This window comes from Macrobrachium nipponense, chromosome 10, assembly GCF_015104395.2.
Source record: "Macrobrachium nipponense isolate FS-2020 chromosome 10, ASM1510439v2, whole genome shotgun sequence".
In the NCBI taxonomy this organism is placed as follows: domain Eukaryota; kingdom Metazoa; phylum Arthropoda; class Malacostraca; order Decapoda; family Palaemonidae; genus Macrobrachium; species Macrobrachium nipponense.
In genome coordinates this window covers 23,202,787-23,220,286 of record NC_087204.1, presented here as the reverse complement: position 1 = coordinate 23,220,286, position 17,500 = coordinate 23,202,787, and the positions used below count along the sequence as shown (strand labels likewise).

Sequence of the window (17,500 nt, the reverse complement as noted above, 5' to 3'; positions counted from 1 at the left end):
AGATGCATGAATACCTTCCAAAATTCTTATGTCGCGTTTCTTGGCTTTGGTTTTTCTGTAGTCTGTCTGTGACTCATAATTATTTGTTTCTCCTTGTTTCCAGTGGTAACGTTTTTGTGTTGTCAGCAGAAATGTTTGGTTGTGTCCGTTAGATACGAAGATTGTAATGATTTCTCAGAATTAGAGTGAAATCAGTGTTTTTGTTCTCACAATTCTGTAGTTTCTAAATCTTGGTAGTTTGTCAAACTTGACTTTTGGTGACGTTTGTCGTACTTTTGTCTGTGATAATTTAATCACATAAATATGCAAGCATGCAAAAGCTAAATGATGAAAGCTTTATACGATATGACTGAATTTATATAGCTCGAACCATAAGTGCTTCTGTTTATAAGATACAATGACGCTAAACGTCAGCAAAGCAAATTGCACTTTTTTCTGTATGTAAAACACAATGTAAAAGACAGTAAGTTTATATAAATCAAAGATAAAATCTGACGAACGAAAAGCATTTTAGTCACAAACAAGCCATAAGATATACTATATACCTTATTTCTCAGAAAAAAATGAAAGGCAATTCCCCTGTAAGAATCAGCTGTCGTCTTTCAATGAAATTTACTCCCCGACTACAATCAGGTCTCGTTTTGCAAAGATATACTCTGACCCGAATCAGGCCTCCTCGTACATCGAAATTGACTCCCCGGACTAAAACAGATCATGAGAGAGACTGGAAGGCAGTTGGTTGAGACCATCCTCTGGGACCCTTTCTGGGATCAACGGAAAACATCTGTCTGAGAGAAAGGGAACCGACGTGAAAGGAATAGGTAGGACTTGCCCCTAGGGATCCTGTGGGCCTGAGAGAGCCTTAGAGTTTTCAGAGAGTGATGCGTCTACAAAACCTCTGACTGAGAGTTGTAGTAGATTTGGTAGAGCGTGAGTCCGGAAAGGCCTAGAGCTACTACTTATGGAGAGTCTGAGTTTATGGAGCGATACTTTTAATTAATTAAAAGTCTGACATTTAGAGATTTTTGTTATCATTTATGCATACATTTAGGTTTCGAGACCCGACAGAGATCTTTGAATTTCGATAGTTTTATAGTGTTGAAAAAAAAACTAACTGCGAAGAATTCAGACCAGTTCCCATTCCAGACAAGATATAATTGGGTTGTTTTTCCAGAGATAAACTACTGGAAAGACTCTCGATCTGACATCATCAAAGACTCTGGTTTCGGCATAATAAAAGCCTGCTTTGGACATCATCATAGGCTCTGGTTTTGACATAATAAAAGCCTGCTTTGGACATCATCATAGGCTCTGGTTTTGACATAATAAAAGCCTGCTTTGGACATCATCATAGACTCTGGTTTTGACATAATAAAAGCCTGCTTTGGACATCATCATAGACTCTGGTTTTGACATCATCAAAGACCCTGGTTTGGACATCATCAAAGACTGGTTTTTAACACGTCAAAGACTTGGAAATTGATATCATCAAAGAAGGTTTGACATCATCAAAGACCCTGGTTTTGGTTACATTCATCAAAGAAACCCTTGGTTTTGGACCATCACAAAGAAGGTTTTGACATCGTCAAAGACTGTGGAATTGACATCAATCAAAGAATGGTTTGGACATCATCAAAGAAACCCTGGTTTGACATCATCCAAGACGGTTTTGACATCGTCTAAGAATGTGGAATTGACATCATCAAAGAATGGTTTGGACATCATCAAAGACCCTGGTTTGGACATCATCAAAGACTGGTTTTGACATCGTCAAAGACTGTGGAATTGACATCATCGAAGAATGGTTTGGACATCATCAAAGACCCTGGTTTAGACATGATCAAAGACTGGTTTTGACATCGTCAAAGACTGTGGAATTTACATAATCAAAGACTGGTTTGGACATCATCAAGATTCTAGATTTGGAATCGCCAGGGGGCTAGATTTGACATCAGCATCTAGCAGAGATGTCATAAAGATGTCATCGGTCTGTCATCCCAGAGACGAAAATTTTGGCGTAGCTTAGGCGAAAAGAAATCTCCAGAGACGATCCCATGATGCCAGCATCAGCATCCATCCAGCAGATCTCCTGCTAGAGAGGATGTGACCCTAATTTTTTCTCCCCCTTTATTTTTTCAAGGCGCGAAGAAGACGCCGGGGGGGTTCTGTCTTGTCCCGTGGGATGGGGGGGGCCGGGGGTAGGATGGGCGAAGGATGGAGACAGTGGTAGATTGGAGGTTCCTGCCCTCTATCATTTGGGGTATCATCCCTTAATCGTAAACAACCAGAGATTTCTCATTGCTTTTATCGTCCTCCAGCGTCGTAACGATAGGATTTAATCAATTAATGAATCTGATCTGGTCTTGATGTGTGTGTGTGTGTGCTGTGTGTGTCGATGTGAGAGATTTGAGAGAGAGGGAGAGAGAGAGAGAGACGATAGATGAGAGGAGAGAGGAGAGAGAGAAGAGCATAATGGCTTCAGGTGTGCAGTATATGTATTTGATTCTTTTGATATCAAAAAGTTATCGCAGGATGAAATATATATAATGATACGATTATATGTACGTAATTATGAGAGAGTGATTTCTGTAATATATATACATATATATATATATATATATATATATATATATATATATATATATATATATATATGTGTGTGTGTGTGTGTGTGGTGTGTGTGTGTATATACATACATATATTAAAAAAGGACCCCCTCATAATGAACCTGGAATAACAACAAACTATAATGCTGTGAAAAAGTAATACACTCAAAAAAGTAATAATATAATAATAATAATAATAATAATAATAATAATAATAAAATTTAATATAATAATAATAATAATAATAAAATAAAATTGAATAAAAAAGCTGAGTAAATCAACAAAGACGAAGCATTCTGGTTCTACTGACAAAGAAAAATCGAAAAAAGTAAAAGAGTAAAAAAAATAAAAAAATAAAAAACAAAGACGAGATCTCGAGAGCGAAACCATGAACCCGTTCTCGACTCATCTGTCAACGACTCGTTCCTCTTCCGAGGGAATTTTTCCTTTTCAAAAAAATCTCCAAGAAAAGGAGTGATTTAACTCCGACCGGGAGTCACAACGTGAAAAGATCCCATCCAAAAAGGACTCCCCCCAACTCCGCGGGGAGTGAGTAGATGGTGTGTGAAGTTGGAAACGGAGGTTTAGCGAAGAGAGAGGAGGATATTGAAGTCACAATGAAGAGAGGATGATAGAGCTGAATTTTAACCCACGTTGACTTTTTATCTTCCTTATTTTCATTTTATTCAAAGTTCTCTTTATATGTTACTTGTTTTATTTTTATAAGCCACAATATTTCTTCATACATTCAGACTAAATTTGCCCAATATAAGATTTAATTTTTTTAAAAAGGATCATAGGCCGGCGGGACGCTCATATTAGTGGCCCTGTCCAGCCCAGGCCCGAAAAAGCACGAATAAGGAGCAGGAAAGGTTTCAAGTTATTCGGTTTTCCTGAGATGTTAATTTTCATGATATATTTGAAACTGAACGCAACTGGGAAAATGAAAATAATGGTTATCATTTATAACATTTACAGTTGGTCTCGTGCCAACACAGGCTTGTGTCCCCAGTATAGTTCATATTTTCTGCAAGTTTTTAAAAAGAATATAAAGGGCTAGCGTGGACCTCTGGACTATGCTCCTTGGCCTCTCTTAGTCTGTGGAGGCTAACACGAACAAACTGCTAATTTTTGAAAATTTTACCCGGTAAGGGACATTTTGTAATGTTACAGAAGCAGTGCCATCAACGTCGCCTTTTAGTAATTAACCTTCCAATTACTAAAAGTCGATGTTGATGATAACAAAAACAAAAGATAAAAGTTTCTTTTTGTACGGAATTAGGGATTGTGATCAGTGCTGTTGAAACCATTCAGTACATTAACAGGTCTCGTGCCGAAAATGTATCTCGTTTGGCCTCTTTTAGATAATTCAGCCTCTTAAGTTGCTTGATGTCCGTGATGGAACCATCTCGCAACGAAGCTTTAAAATGGCTCTTAGACAGCTTGCAGTGTATCGAAACTGAAGCCATACTAAGCAGCAGTGGTATATTCGGTGTCGATGAAGCTTTGAGTGTGCTCGTAGCGAGTCATTTCGTATCATTAAGCTTTTCCCATTGTTCCTATTTCAGATCTGTCTGCCAAGCATGACGCGTCTGCTTTGTTCTTCTGCTGACTGAGGAGGAGGAGGAGGAGGAGGAGGAGGAGAGGAGGAGGAATCGGCGCGTGGTGAGTACGGACTTTCTGTTCAGACAGGTTTTTGCTTTGCTTGCTGAAGTTCCAAGAGATTACAAATTAAATCATTTCTTCCTAATTCGATTCGATTTGTACTGATCTTCAACTCTATAGACGCCATCGAAGGGTCTATGTATCTAGTTCGGAGACAAGAAATTGGAACGTTGGTGATTAAGAAGAAAAAGAAAAGTGTAAATATTTGTTATTTTCAGCCTTTGGCTTATCATTGTCCTCTGCAGTCTTTGTTAAGTAGTCAGATCTAATCACACAAGTCGAATCCTTCCGTTTTCAAGAGTGGCATCATTTCTGTTTGGGCTTTTGTCCGGGTCTGCTCGCTGCCTCGGAGAACTGGTCCGATTCTGCTGAGATAGCTGATTTCTCTCTCGCGTACCGTGAGCGGATGTACTCGATGGAATCTTTCTTTCTTTTCACCATTAGATGTATAATAATGATCAAACATGATTTCAAGATTATTAATAAAAGCTTTATTCATAATAGACTGTTCGTATGATGCAAAGCAAAAGAAAGTATGTAAATTGATCTTTCTCTTTGAGCCACCTTAAGATCCATTTTGAAGTGTTCACCGACTTCAGTTAGAAAACAAAAAGAACCTTAGAGGATAAAAGAAAAAGGATTTATAAAAGCACCACCATCGAATATGAAAAAACAGAAGCCGCTACAGGAGCTCCATGTTCGTATAAAAAAAAAAGAAAAAAAAAAGCGCAGCGACAAGTTCCTGTCAACAAGTATAAGAAGTCTACGTAGTCGTCATGAAAGCGAACGCTCCCTCCAAAACAAACCACTCGAGGCGAGGAGGCTCGAAGGTATTTGCACACGATCAGCGGCCATTATCAGATGGCCTGGCGAGGCGTCTTAATCTTTTCAAATGCAAATGGTGACGTGTGATCGGCCCTGCTTTTGTTATTTGCCAGTCCGAGATCAGCTATCAACAAAGACGCGCCTCGTAGCGCTGGGGCCAAATGGCTCGTCTCGCTCCTCCCTTGAGTGATAGAGCAACCCGGGCCTCTCTCAGGTGGTCGGCTTGTTTTGGTAAGGTAACGCCGAGATTTATCCAACGATACGGCCGCCCGGTGTTCGCTTCACGAGAACACAGTTCCGCGCGCTGGGCGACTGGTTGCTTTGTGCTTGAAACGTACACTATAAACGTCGGCGGTGAAGCTTTGCTTGTTTTGGTACCGATAAAATCATCTAATGGAACCGAGAGAAAATTGTCCCAGTCAGTTCTTTGGTGAGCTACTTCATTTGTTAATGCTTGATGTCAGGGGTTTTATGCCTCCTCTCTCTCTCTCTCTCTCTCTCTCTCTCTCTCTCTCTCTCTCTCTCTCTCTCTCTCTCTCTCGCAACGTTTGAATGTTGGGGGAACATGTCATATATATAAGGTAACAGGTTTTGATGTCTTCATGGTAAAGTTATCACCCAACGCATTTCTCTCTCTCTCTCTCTCTCTCTCTCTCTCTCTCTCTCTCTCTCTCTCTTGGCACCAAGCACAGTTCAGTATGAGCTCTGAGCTGTTGGTTTTTTACGGTTTTTTACGCCTTTTAAACTTTCAAACTAATTGGAGAAGAAACAGGAGCGAACATGCATTGGGGTAAAGCGAAACTCTCTCTCTCTCTCTCTCTCTCTCTCTCTCTCTCCTCTCTCTCTCTCTCTCTCTCTCTCTCTCTCTCTCCAATTAACATTTTGGATTATTTCTGGTATGAAGACATAATTATTTGCATGGCATTCTACCCCCTTCTCTCTATCTCCTTCAACCTCTCCCCCTCCCCCTCCCCCTCTCCTACGATGTAATTAGGTTGGAATGAGGATGGCATAATAATACGACTCCTCGGGGCACAGAGGTCAGGGAGCAGGGCACACGAAGAGGAAATAAGGGGCATAAAATCAGGCGGAGAAGGGCTGGGTCTCCGTGGAGGAGATGAGGTCATGACATGCTAAAATGGGAGTGGCAGATACAGGAACTCTGTGGAGACAGGTGACACAAGGTGGATGTGGGTATGTATATATATATATATATATCTATATATATATATATATATATATATTAATATATATATATATATATATATATATATATTATATATTTTCCTCGGAGAGGAATTCATAGTTCTATAATTGCATTCACTTAACAACAAAAGGGTTGACTAATAGTATATATATATATATATATATATATGATATATATATATATCATATTATATATAATATATATATATAATATACATACATATACATATATATATAAAATATACGATTCGTTCAACCCTTTTTTGTCAAGTGAATGCAATTATGGAACTATGAATTCCTCTCCGAGAACGCTTCGTAAATTGACCTGATGTAGGAAGTCGCCGAGACGAAGGTCAAGTAAAAAGTAAGAAGAAGAAGAAGAAGAAAAGTCTTGTCTGCTGCCGGGGCATCGCGGGTATCATCAGGGTAATGGAGGATATGCCCGGAGACATCTCTATAGTTCCCAACCACCGCGGGATAGAGAGAGAGAGAGAGAGAGAGAGAGAGAGAAGTTGAAAGTTGTTAATTTAATCTAGAGACATGACTCGTCTCTTGTGGCATTTTTACAACTTATTTTGCTTTATTTTGTTATTTTGTTTGTTTATACATGCACACATACATACATACATGCACACATACCCAATCTCTTCTTGAATAATAGCAGCGGGAAGAAACTCAACTCGATTTTTTATTTTCATAATAGTGAAGTTATTAAGCAATTATCGTGAACTTTTATACAATCTAATTCCGTCTTCAATTTGCATTTCTTGCGCAGAATCTCTCTTTGGGGCCTCTTAGCCATCTTGAATAAGTAGGAGGTTTTCCTCCCCTAATTAATAATTTCTCTTTAGTCTGTTGCGGTGACGAAAATGTATTATAAGATTTGGGCTGTATTTTGAATTAAACCCTGCCGTCACATTTATAATATTAACTCATTTGTTACCGAATTTCGTGCATTATCTAGAGTGAATTGTATTCACGTGTTGACTTTCGGATATGGGTTTTAACCATTTATCTAGTTATGAAGTTAATTGCAAAATGTTGGGATGGATTTTATTCCTATTTTGAATAATTTCTACCTAAGGTATCTCTCCCGAAGTTGAACAAAAAAAAATTAGTCATCCATTTTTTCGTGCTTCTGTTTTTGTGTCCAAATCTGTCTGCACAAAGCCCCTAGGACCTCCTGCCTGAAGTCTAAGAGAGACAAGTCCGCAAGAAAAAATTGTTTCCTCGTCGCATGTTAGTTCGAGTTTTCAAAGGTCCTTTACCACTTCCGCTGAGGGTCCAAACTTGTCTTTTTTTTTTTTTTTTCAAAACTTCAGTTTCCTACCAGATGTTCAAGTATCTGTACAATTTCATTGCATGTCAACCGCATTTATTCCAATTGACTTCGACAAAAATCTTTGGCCTTAGTTCATCTTAGGACTTCGAATTTCCCCATCGGAAGTCCAGAAGGCTTTTATCCTGCGACTTCAGTCCTTCCATCTCCAACTCTGTGTACACACAGTTCTGCTGAATTTGCAAAACAGGACTCCTACATTGGATAGTGCAAGTCTAAAAGATCCTTAGATGACTTTTACCCAAGACGTCTGCCATTCCTTCTTCATGCCCAAGTGCTCAGTCCTATAGGACTTTTACCCCAGTACTCCTACTTCTCCCGCTACAGCCCTAATGACAAAGTCTTCCTCGAAGGACTTGCACTCCTCCCGTTGTCTGGCCTCCAACGAGTGGCACTGACAAAAGGCCATCACGATAGCGACCTTATGACCCTGGCGCCGAGGGCTAAGTGCTACTTACATCCAAGTCCCTTCCCTACCCTTCCCTCACACCCCCCCAGCCAAACCCCATCCGGAGGTTCGTGCCCTTTTTTTAAATGGTTGAACCGGAGGTACAGACAGGTTCTTGCTGAGCGATCAGACATCAAACATATTTGAACTCTTGAACCCGAGAAAAAAAAAAAAAAAAAAAAAAAAAAAAAAAATCATAAACATTGCCGGTACGAAATTGTCATTTTCAAAATTGCGAGGTTTGTAATAGTCATCAGAGAGAGAGAGAGAGAGAGAGAGAGAGAGAGAGAGAGAGAGAGAGACATAACATGTCCTTTTTCGTTCTTATGCAGGAAGCACATCAAGCCGTTGGCTGAGGGAGTGCCGTGTTTCTCCTGATCTCTTTGTGATATCTAAAGCCATACGAAGGAATTCGGATGAGCAAAACTTTCTTGTTGCTAAGTACCATCTCGGCCATTTACTTTTTGTCTGTTCCCTACACTCTCTTCCTGCTTAGTTGTCCAACTTCTTTAACTTTACTTTGCTCTAATTTTCACTTCTCAGTCAAGATCAAAGATTGGGTGAGGTTAACTGAAATCCCTCCTTTAAAATATGGTAATTTCTGGTGAGAGCAAATACGCCTATATTATTTTATAGAAAAAAAAAAATGTATAATCTTTCATAGCTTCCATAATTAGTTTCCTTGAAAATTCAACGAATGCCCAACGAATTAACTGACGAAATTAATTTTAGATCAACATCACTTTCTCCCCTCCCCTGCCTCTCTCTTTCAATATACTGGTTTATTTTGTGAATTATGTCCCAACTACTGTTGGACTGAGAGAGAGAGAGAGAGAGAGAGAAGAGAGAGAGAGAGAGAGAGAGAGAGAGAGAGAGAGAGCCCACCAAATAAATAAAGAGATTAAAAGTCCGTACTTCAGTGGGGTCCCAGGACCTACACGAAGTGGTTGAACAGGTGACGGCAATAAATCCAGAAATGAATCCAGGTAATGACATTGAAGACGCCATTTTAGATGGTTTTAGTGACTGGGCAGATGGGGGACCCTGCGGAGTCCTTTTCACCACCAGCCTCACCCTCACCTCCTGTAGGATTTACAGTGGCCAGTGTTATTATTTTTTTCGAAGAATTTGGTTTCGTTTTCGTCTTTCGAAGTTGGCGATTTGGCTTGAGAGAGAGAGAGAGAGAGAGAGAGAGAGAGAGAGAGAGAGAGAGAGAGAGAGAGAGAGAAGGCTGTTTTTTATGCTGGTTTTGATTTTTTTGCCATTTATTGAAGTTGGTACTTTTGTTGCTGAGAGAGAGAGAGAGAGAGAGAGAGAGAGAGAGAGAGAGAGAGAGAGAGAGAGAGCGTGTGTGCAAGATGTCACACGAAAACCCACCAGAAAATGACAGTACGCACCGGACGAGAATTATACCTTACAAGGAAAAAGTTAATCAAGGAGTCGAATCCTGTCCTTTAAGCTTGGCGGCCGAAGGAGAAAGAGAAAAAGAGAAGAAGGGAGGCCGCCATCGCTTGATGACTTCATCAGCGGCCGTTCACGGGAAAAGGAAATATCTTTTCTTCTTGAGTCACTGTCTTGTTTCGACTGTCCGAATATGATCGGGTTTAATTTTTCGGCAAAGTGTGATGATAGAAAATATAATGAGGTGTGATGATAAAATATCACAAATACTTGTTCTGATATTGAGGGTTTATTGTACGAGAGTGTGTATATATATATATATATATATATATATATATATATATATATATATATATATATATAATATACCCTATATATATATATATATGTGTGTATATATACATATATATATTGATATATATAATGTTTACCGGGAAAGGTACAATAGAATACCTCTATACAATTCAAAAGGCTTGGAGGCTTGTGACTGGAGGAGAGAGAGAGAGACGAACGCTGGATGCAGAAAGGCATTAAAAAGTGTGGAAGGGATGTGGGTGGAGAAGAGAGAAGGAAGGAGATTGGGAGGGGCGCCCATGGAAAAGATGGGCGGGATGATAAAATGGTACACGCGAAAAGAAATAGAAGGAAGAAGAGGAGGAGGAGGAAAGAAGGGAGACTTGGAGGGAAAGAAGCAACAGAAGATTAATTAGAAGAGGCAGATGGAATTCAAGAATAGCAGGCGATGGAGAATTCAGAGGAACGAGATGTAGAACGAAGGATGGAAGAAAATACATAGGCAGAGAAACAAGGAAGGAAACTAGACAGGGAGAGGAGGAAGGAAGAGGAGGACGAGGAGAAGAATGGGGAGGAATAAGTGGATGGGTGGGTTGATCGTAAAGTCAGCGTTGCATGGTTTATTTTCCACGGTTTCATCCACATCCCCCAAAGATGGGAGATTATTGGAACTGGAAAGGCAGACTTCTAAAAAGACCTAGGGCAAGAGTTTCCACTGGTACAAAGCTGATATGACTGTAAATCACATAAGTTTAATGTGATCATCTATACCAAGGCAAGAACTTAGGAGAAATCCTTAAAATTAATATAACTTTATTCATCTTTTTTTGTATCCATATTTCCGTCGTGTAATTGCATACTTGTGTATGTGTGTTAAACTAGGTATCACGAGCTTTCCAGCAAAAATAAGTCAGTGGCCTGTTGATTCAAAGACGCGGCGTTATATAACTTGTATAACCTTACAACTACCTACTTTCACGTAGCGATTTAGATCCATCAAGAGAGAGAGAGAGAGAGAGAGAGAGAGAGAGAGAGAGAGAGAGAGAGAGAGAGAGAGAGAGAGAGAGAGGCCAAATAAGAGTTATATAACTTGCATGTTCTCTTAAACCTACCTAATTTTTCCAAGCGTTTTAGCCCTACCAGAGAGAGAGAGAGAGAGAGAGAGAGAGAGAGAGAGAGAGAGAGACCTTTAGTGCATGTTCGCCTGTGCACTCACTGAGACAAGCATCCGGTGTTTCGGCAGGGGCCAGGTCAAGCGTGACTCTCTGACCAAGGTTACCATAACACATCTCGTCTCTTGGAACTCCTCCTCCTTAAGGAAGAAGCTCCGACAATTCGGGCGCTTATGTTGGCAACACTGCTCTCTTCTAAGTTCCGTCGGCGAGGAAAGTGCGAAGGTAATACGGAACTTCGCAACACATTTTCGGTGATAATGAAAAGCGCTGGGGAACAAAACCGCGAATTTTCCGAACTGTAATATTTCTCTCGAGATCATTTTGATTACCGTTTATTTTTGAAATTATTACGAGATAGCGAATCTCTTAACTGTCGGATGGGTTAGATTTCAGATAAGTAAAATTTTTAAAAGTGTGTGTTTATAAAACGAGATTTTTTCCCAAAAGTCTTAAAGTTCGATACATTATTGACGATTTTGGTAAATTCAAAATAGTTCACTTTCACCTGAACGGTATAGTTGAACTGTTTCATTTTATATTAATATTGTTTGTATATGTGGTTCTATGTTATGAAAAAAGCAAGAAACAGCATTTTATCCTATTTTTTTTTTTATTTTGGTTTGAGCAAGGAACTGATATTCTTTGTAATAGTCCGTGTCTGGAAGCGAGAAATTCTCCAGTTTTTTTTAATATTGTCTAGACAACAATAAAATGTTAAAATCCAACTTATATTTTTAATAAACGGTCTGATAGTAAACACAAAAGGCTGCACGCGCGCCGGTGAATCAGTCTACGTTATCTGGAGAACACGTTTGGGAATAAACGTGAATTCTTCCTTCAAATATCGTGTATATTTCGAAACTGAAATTTCTTTATAAACTTCTTTTTAAAACCGTCAAAACTACTTGAGGTTTAAACACTGATATTTTTTTTATAGTATTTCCTACCGGTATTAAGTCATGATCTTCAGAATTACTTTTTTAATTAATATGAAATTAGAATAAGCAACGTATAATTTCCATTCTTCGGTATAATTTATATAAATTTAGAATAAGCAACGTATAATTTCCATTCTTTGTTATAATTTTTATTTGTATGTAAAATTTTATATATGCATCACCGCGATTTTGTTATGTTATAAATTGAAAGTCGAGTTGTCTTTTTTTGTTCATCATGTAAAAATTATTATTCCACACAACTAAATGTCTTGAAATTTTCCGTGGAATACATAAGAAAACTACACATATATCTTGCTTTTATTCACCAGAGAAATAGTATACGGCAGTTAACTAAAATCTATCCGACAGCCATTTACCAGCGCTAAGAACCAAAACCACAAACATTCGCGGATCACATTTAAAGTTTACTTATTTTGATGCGGGTTGTGAAGTAACCTGTAAACCGAAGCTTATAACAACAGTGGAAACTTAAGAATATGAAACCAGAGAGGCTGATGGACCAAATCGCTAATCGACGGATCACTACTTTGACTACACAAGGCGTTGAAGTCACCCAGAGAATCTGGACAATTTTCAACGTTGATTTTACTTTCTCTCTCGACGTTGGCTTGATAGTTGCTGGCGCCTGCCCCTCTGATTGGCACCGGGAAATCACGGAGACCAAGGACACACCCCGTGAATTCTTCCAGTGCCATTCAGAGAGGCCGACAGGTTCTTCCTGCAGGGGACTCCTCCTAGTTGGCGGAGACTTCATCGCTCCATCGCCTTTGCCGTCAGATTTTTTTTTTTTTTTTTTTTCTTCCTCGTTACACTGCCGAGCTTTTGGTGGAACAGAAGGCTAACATTAGAACTACAGAACATCCGTTTTGATAGTGCAAATACAATAGAAACACTACAGTGAACTAAAAGATTAAAAGCCTGCGGCCGCTTGTGTCGTCACAAGGGTCCTGCAGCGTTCGCTCTCGTTTTGAGGTTCCTTCGGGGCGGCCTGGGTAAGAAAAGGCCCCTTTTTCGTAGACCACACCCGACGTAGCCGCCCGCAAAGCCACATATGAGGGACAGACAGACAAACAGACACTCTCGCCTGCACAGGATAATGGCTTTGTCCTTCGTCGTGGCAGCAACAGGTGGACACGTTCTTCTGTTTCTCTCGTGTACATCCGGCCACTGTGTGTGTGTGTCTCTCTCTCTCCCGTAGGTCTCCGCCGCTACCTCCTACTTTCCTAACCACTAAACGAGGCTGCCGCCGATTCCTAACACCTGAGGGAGGGAGGGACTGTTTCCTTAGGAAAGCTCCGACGACTTGTACCTGGGATCTAGTGAGGAGGAGGAGGAGGAGAGTGGATGTGTTTTTGTGTGTGTGCGCGTGTGTATAGTGGAGCACAGCGCGAGGTGTGCGTACACCTCGACGGCCAGCTCGGGACTGAGGAGGGGGTGGTAGTAGGGCGGCTTCGGGACCCACCGACGGGCGGCGAAGCGAGGGGGCGGGCGGGGGGCCGGAAGTACGACATCCGGGGGACGCCCTGGGGAAAGAGGGGGGGGTTTTGAGCGGGGCATTCAACCAACCAAGCAGTCGCTACAGCGGCAGTTCCATTTGCTACCGCTCCAGAAGTCCGCCATGTTCCAGCCATCAACCTTCGAAATGGGCTGTCTCCATCCAGCCAGCAAGAGGAATTGACAACTTCGAGAGTCCTGTCTCCCCAGATTCTCACGTTTGAAAAAAACCAAAATGAAAAATAAAATAAAATGTTAAGAGAACTTACTCTGGAACTCTGGAAAAGACTTATGGCTTCCAGTTCGTTTCTTGCATGTATCCGGTAACATTAGCAGTTACTCAAGAGAAGGAATATGAGAGAGAGAGAGAGAGAGAGAGAGAGAGAGAGAGAGAGAGAGAGAGAGAGAGAGACTCCTATCACACTCCACGAAGTTCAGTAAAACACAATGAGCTCCAAAACACCTGGAACTTCATTTGTCTCCTATCTCCTCCTTGCACTTCCACCCATCCCATCCGCTCACCCATCCACCCCCGCCCCCCCCGCCCCCCATTTAAAAAAGACCCCGCCCCCTCTTACGTCCACTCCTCCCATTTTCCTTAGGTCATCACCCCCCTTCCCCCCCACCTCTAACCACCTGCTACGGCCTTCTCCTCTTCCACACCCCATTCACCGCCTTCCCCTTCCCCAAATACACCTTCACAACGACGTCTATCTTTTAACGAGAAAATAGATAAAAATAAATAAATAAAAAATTTGGTCCTTTTGCAACACAATGGTTCTTTTTTTTCAATTTTATCTTGCATAGCGTTATCGTTGTTCCCGTTTGTTGTTCATTATTATATCGCCGTTTCACGAAATGTCTTTTTTTTTTCTCTCTCTCTCTCGCTCTCTCTCACCTTCGTCGCAGAATTTCCCAACTCTATCTTTATTGCCGTAATGCGTTTACAGTTTCTCTCATCATTATTACATCATTATTTGCTTATTAGTCTCCACACTGGCGTGATGAGCGTTATTACCACGACGATTCTTCCCCCCCGTCGTTTTTATATCAGACATTATTGAAGGATTTGATGTGTTTCGAATACGCACGTAGATTGTTGGCTCATTAATATTATAGGGATTATTTTATGGCTTTCAGTATACTTGAGACCTGCATAAAATTAATATGACTTTTGCATTCAATAATTGATATGAACGTAAGTGTATTACTGCTTTCGGGGGTAATTTATGATATAAAGAACTGTTTTTCGTCAAAGTAACGTTACCACTTAATTTTTCTTTGTGATGTTTTGCACCTTAGTTTGAAGATCGTTCTTGCAGCGTCCCCTGATAACGGGTTTTGTAGAGTCGTAAGTAATTGCAACAGACAGCTGTGCAATAATGCAAATTCATTCTTAGCTTTTTCTATTATGACCATCAAATTTCTGTCCCTCTCTTCATCAAATGCATCCTCTCATTACTAATGTTATTGCTTTTTCATATTCTCTCTCTCTCTCTCTACCCTTCGCAAACTGGATTCAGGCTGTCATATTCCCTTAGTTCCATTTCCACAAATTTATTTAGCCTATTCAGTATTCATCCTATCATCTTGTCTCTGTGGAAGAATGACACCATCTTGTGCTACTACCTGTGTATATGTATATACTATATACATATATATATATATATATATCTATATATATATATATATATATATATATATATATATATATATAAATGCCACGAAGGATTTATCACGTTCCTAACTTTCGTGATTCTGTTATACACACACACACACACACACACACACATATATATATATATATATATATATATATATATATATATATATAATATTATATATATATATATATCATTTTAGCTACGATTTGAAGAAATCTTCCACTTAATGAATCGCTTCCTAACGATTTCGTATAACTTATTTAATCTCTCTCTCTCTCTCTCTCTCTCTCTCTCTCTCTCTCTCTCTCTCTCTCTCTCAACCATCAACGCCGCTTTCCATATGGTGGTCCTCTCCTCCCACAACATCTTTTAAGGTCCCACAGCTTAAATTTCATCTCCATCTCTGGCCCAGGACCGCCGTCATGGAACTCTTGGCGAACGCTTTCGAAGCCATGAGTCCATTCCCGTCGTGTTCCCTTTGGTCGCCATTTTCACTTTCTTGAATACACTGTGGTCGTTTTGATGTCGTGATCTCTGATGGCAGGTTTCATTTGTTTTTTAATGGCTACGGCGAGTGAGTGGTTCAGCGTTTAGCGCGAATCTAGGCGGTGTGCTTGACATCAGCAGATATAATAATGCCCATAGTAAAAATATCATTACCAAAAACACGGTATAAGTCTGCATTAAGTTGTGAGGGATTTTGAAAATGAATGTTAATGATAATGAACAATTTATCTGCGTCGAGCAGAGACATCGAGAGTTGAATGTTATATCAGTGTTTTAGAGGTTGTTGTAAGCATATAATACTCACAGAAGATATGGCCACGAGGTAACTGCAAGCTTTAGATTAACGGCGAAAGATCTTAGACTCTTCTGCTCTCTCTCTCTCTCTCTCTCTCTCTCTCTCTCTCTCTCTCTCTCTCTCTCTCTCTCGACTAAACTCAAGTCCATTGCACAGTTAAAATAATGATGGCAATATATGATGAAAAAAAAACAGGAAAAACATGACACGTGCAGGAACATTGCTTCAAAAAAAGGGCACACACACACACACACTTCACTAACATGCATGAATATATTTACAGAGAAAGTAATAATTACGATGGGAGCGTTATCTCCTTTTACCTCTCTTCCCGTATGAAGTGGAGCGCCCTTCATGTACTTCTGGCCTAGCCATATGGCTCAAAAATGGTCTTAATGGCCTTTCTGGACTGACCTGAGGATGGAGGAATCTCTCTCTCTCTCTCTCTCTCTCTCTCTCTCTCTCTCTGTAAAGTAATTTACACGATAGAGGTTTGGCTGTTTTTTTTATTTGAACCAAATAAGTTTGCATCGAAGCAAGTGCCTTTGCTGACATAGCCAAGTGCAATAAGACAGCAACATTTCAGAAAGAGAGAGAGAGAGAGAGAGAGAGAGAGAGAGAGAGAGAGAGAGAGAGAGAGAGAGAGAGAGAGAGAGAGAGAGAGAGAGAGAGAGTGTATATGGAGACTACAACCCGTCTATAGCACCACGTGGTCCACGGTGCATAATTACATACGGTTAATTTCCCGACAGATGGGTTATTACACGCATATAGTGTGTGTGTGTGTGTATGTAAGTATGCAAGTATGTACGTATGTACATTTAATGTACAAACTAACGTTCAGTGCGATAAGCACAAATACAGTTAAAGCAACTATCTATACGAAAAAGTTGTATATTCAGTAATAAATAATAAATAATAATAATAATAATAATAATAATAATAATAATAATAATAATAATAATAATAATAATAATTATTATTATTATTATTATTATTATTATTATTAATTGTGCAGCAAGAATATTATATCTGTATTATTTGTAAATTTCTCAATTTATGTTAAATAATAAAACAGTAAAAGTATAGTTATCACTATCACCCCTGATGTAATATATATATATATATATATATATACACACACACACACACACATATATATATATATATATATATTATATATATATATATATATATATATAAACCATTGTGGATTTCTTCACCATTAATGATAACAACGCAATGATGACGGCATGATGACATCAAAGAGTGAATAGTTATAGTTATTTTATCTCTCTCTCTCTCGTCTCTCTCTCCAATCTCTCTCTCTCTCTCTCTCTCTCTGTGAAGAGGGCAATTAAACGACGGAATAGTTTGCATAGATCCAGGACACGGCCAGAGAAAATATAGGGTTTTTATAACAGCGGACTTTTCACTCCTTTTTTTTTTCTTCTTCTTCTTCGGTAGAATGAATTCTTCCCGTATATGACCCGAGGCGAGGTTGGAATTGGGTTAACCTGGGCTTCGAGGTCTAAAGAATAAGCTGTACTATTCTTTGGGTCTCTCTGGCTCCCTGGGTTTGACCTTGACCGGCCGGGGACGGTTGGGTTGGTGGAGATTAA

The 17,500-nt window shown here is 39.7% G+C and overlaps 1 long non-coding RNA gene across 2 annotated transcripts in view; it reads left to right on the top strand.

Annotated features, from left to right (window-relative positions):
- Nucleotides 1-17,500, top strand: part of LOC135223471 (uncharacterized) — a 331,546-nt gene that overhangs the window by 71,411 nt on the left and 242,635 nt on the right. For both annotated transcript variants that reach the window (XR_010316509.1, XR_010316508.1), the window contains exon 2: nt 4,175-4,271. This is a non-coding gene — a long non-coding RNA (uncharacterized LOC135223471). The remainder of the gene's footprint in view (nt 1-4,174; nt 4,272-17,500) is intronic.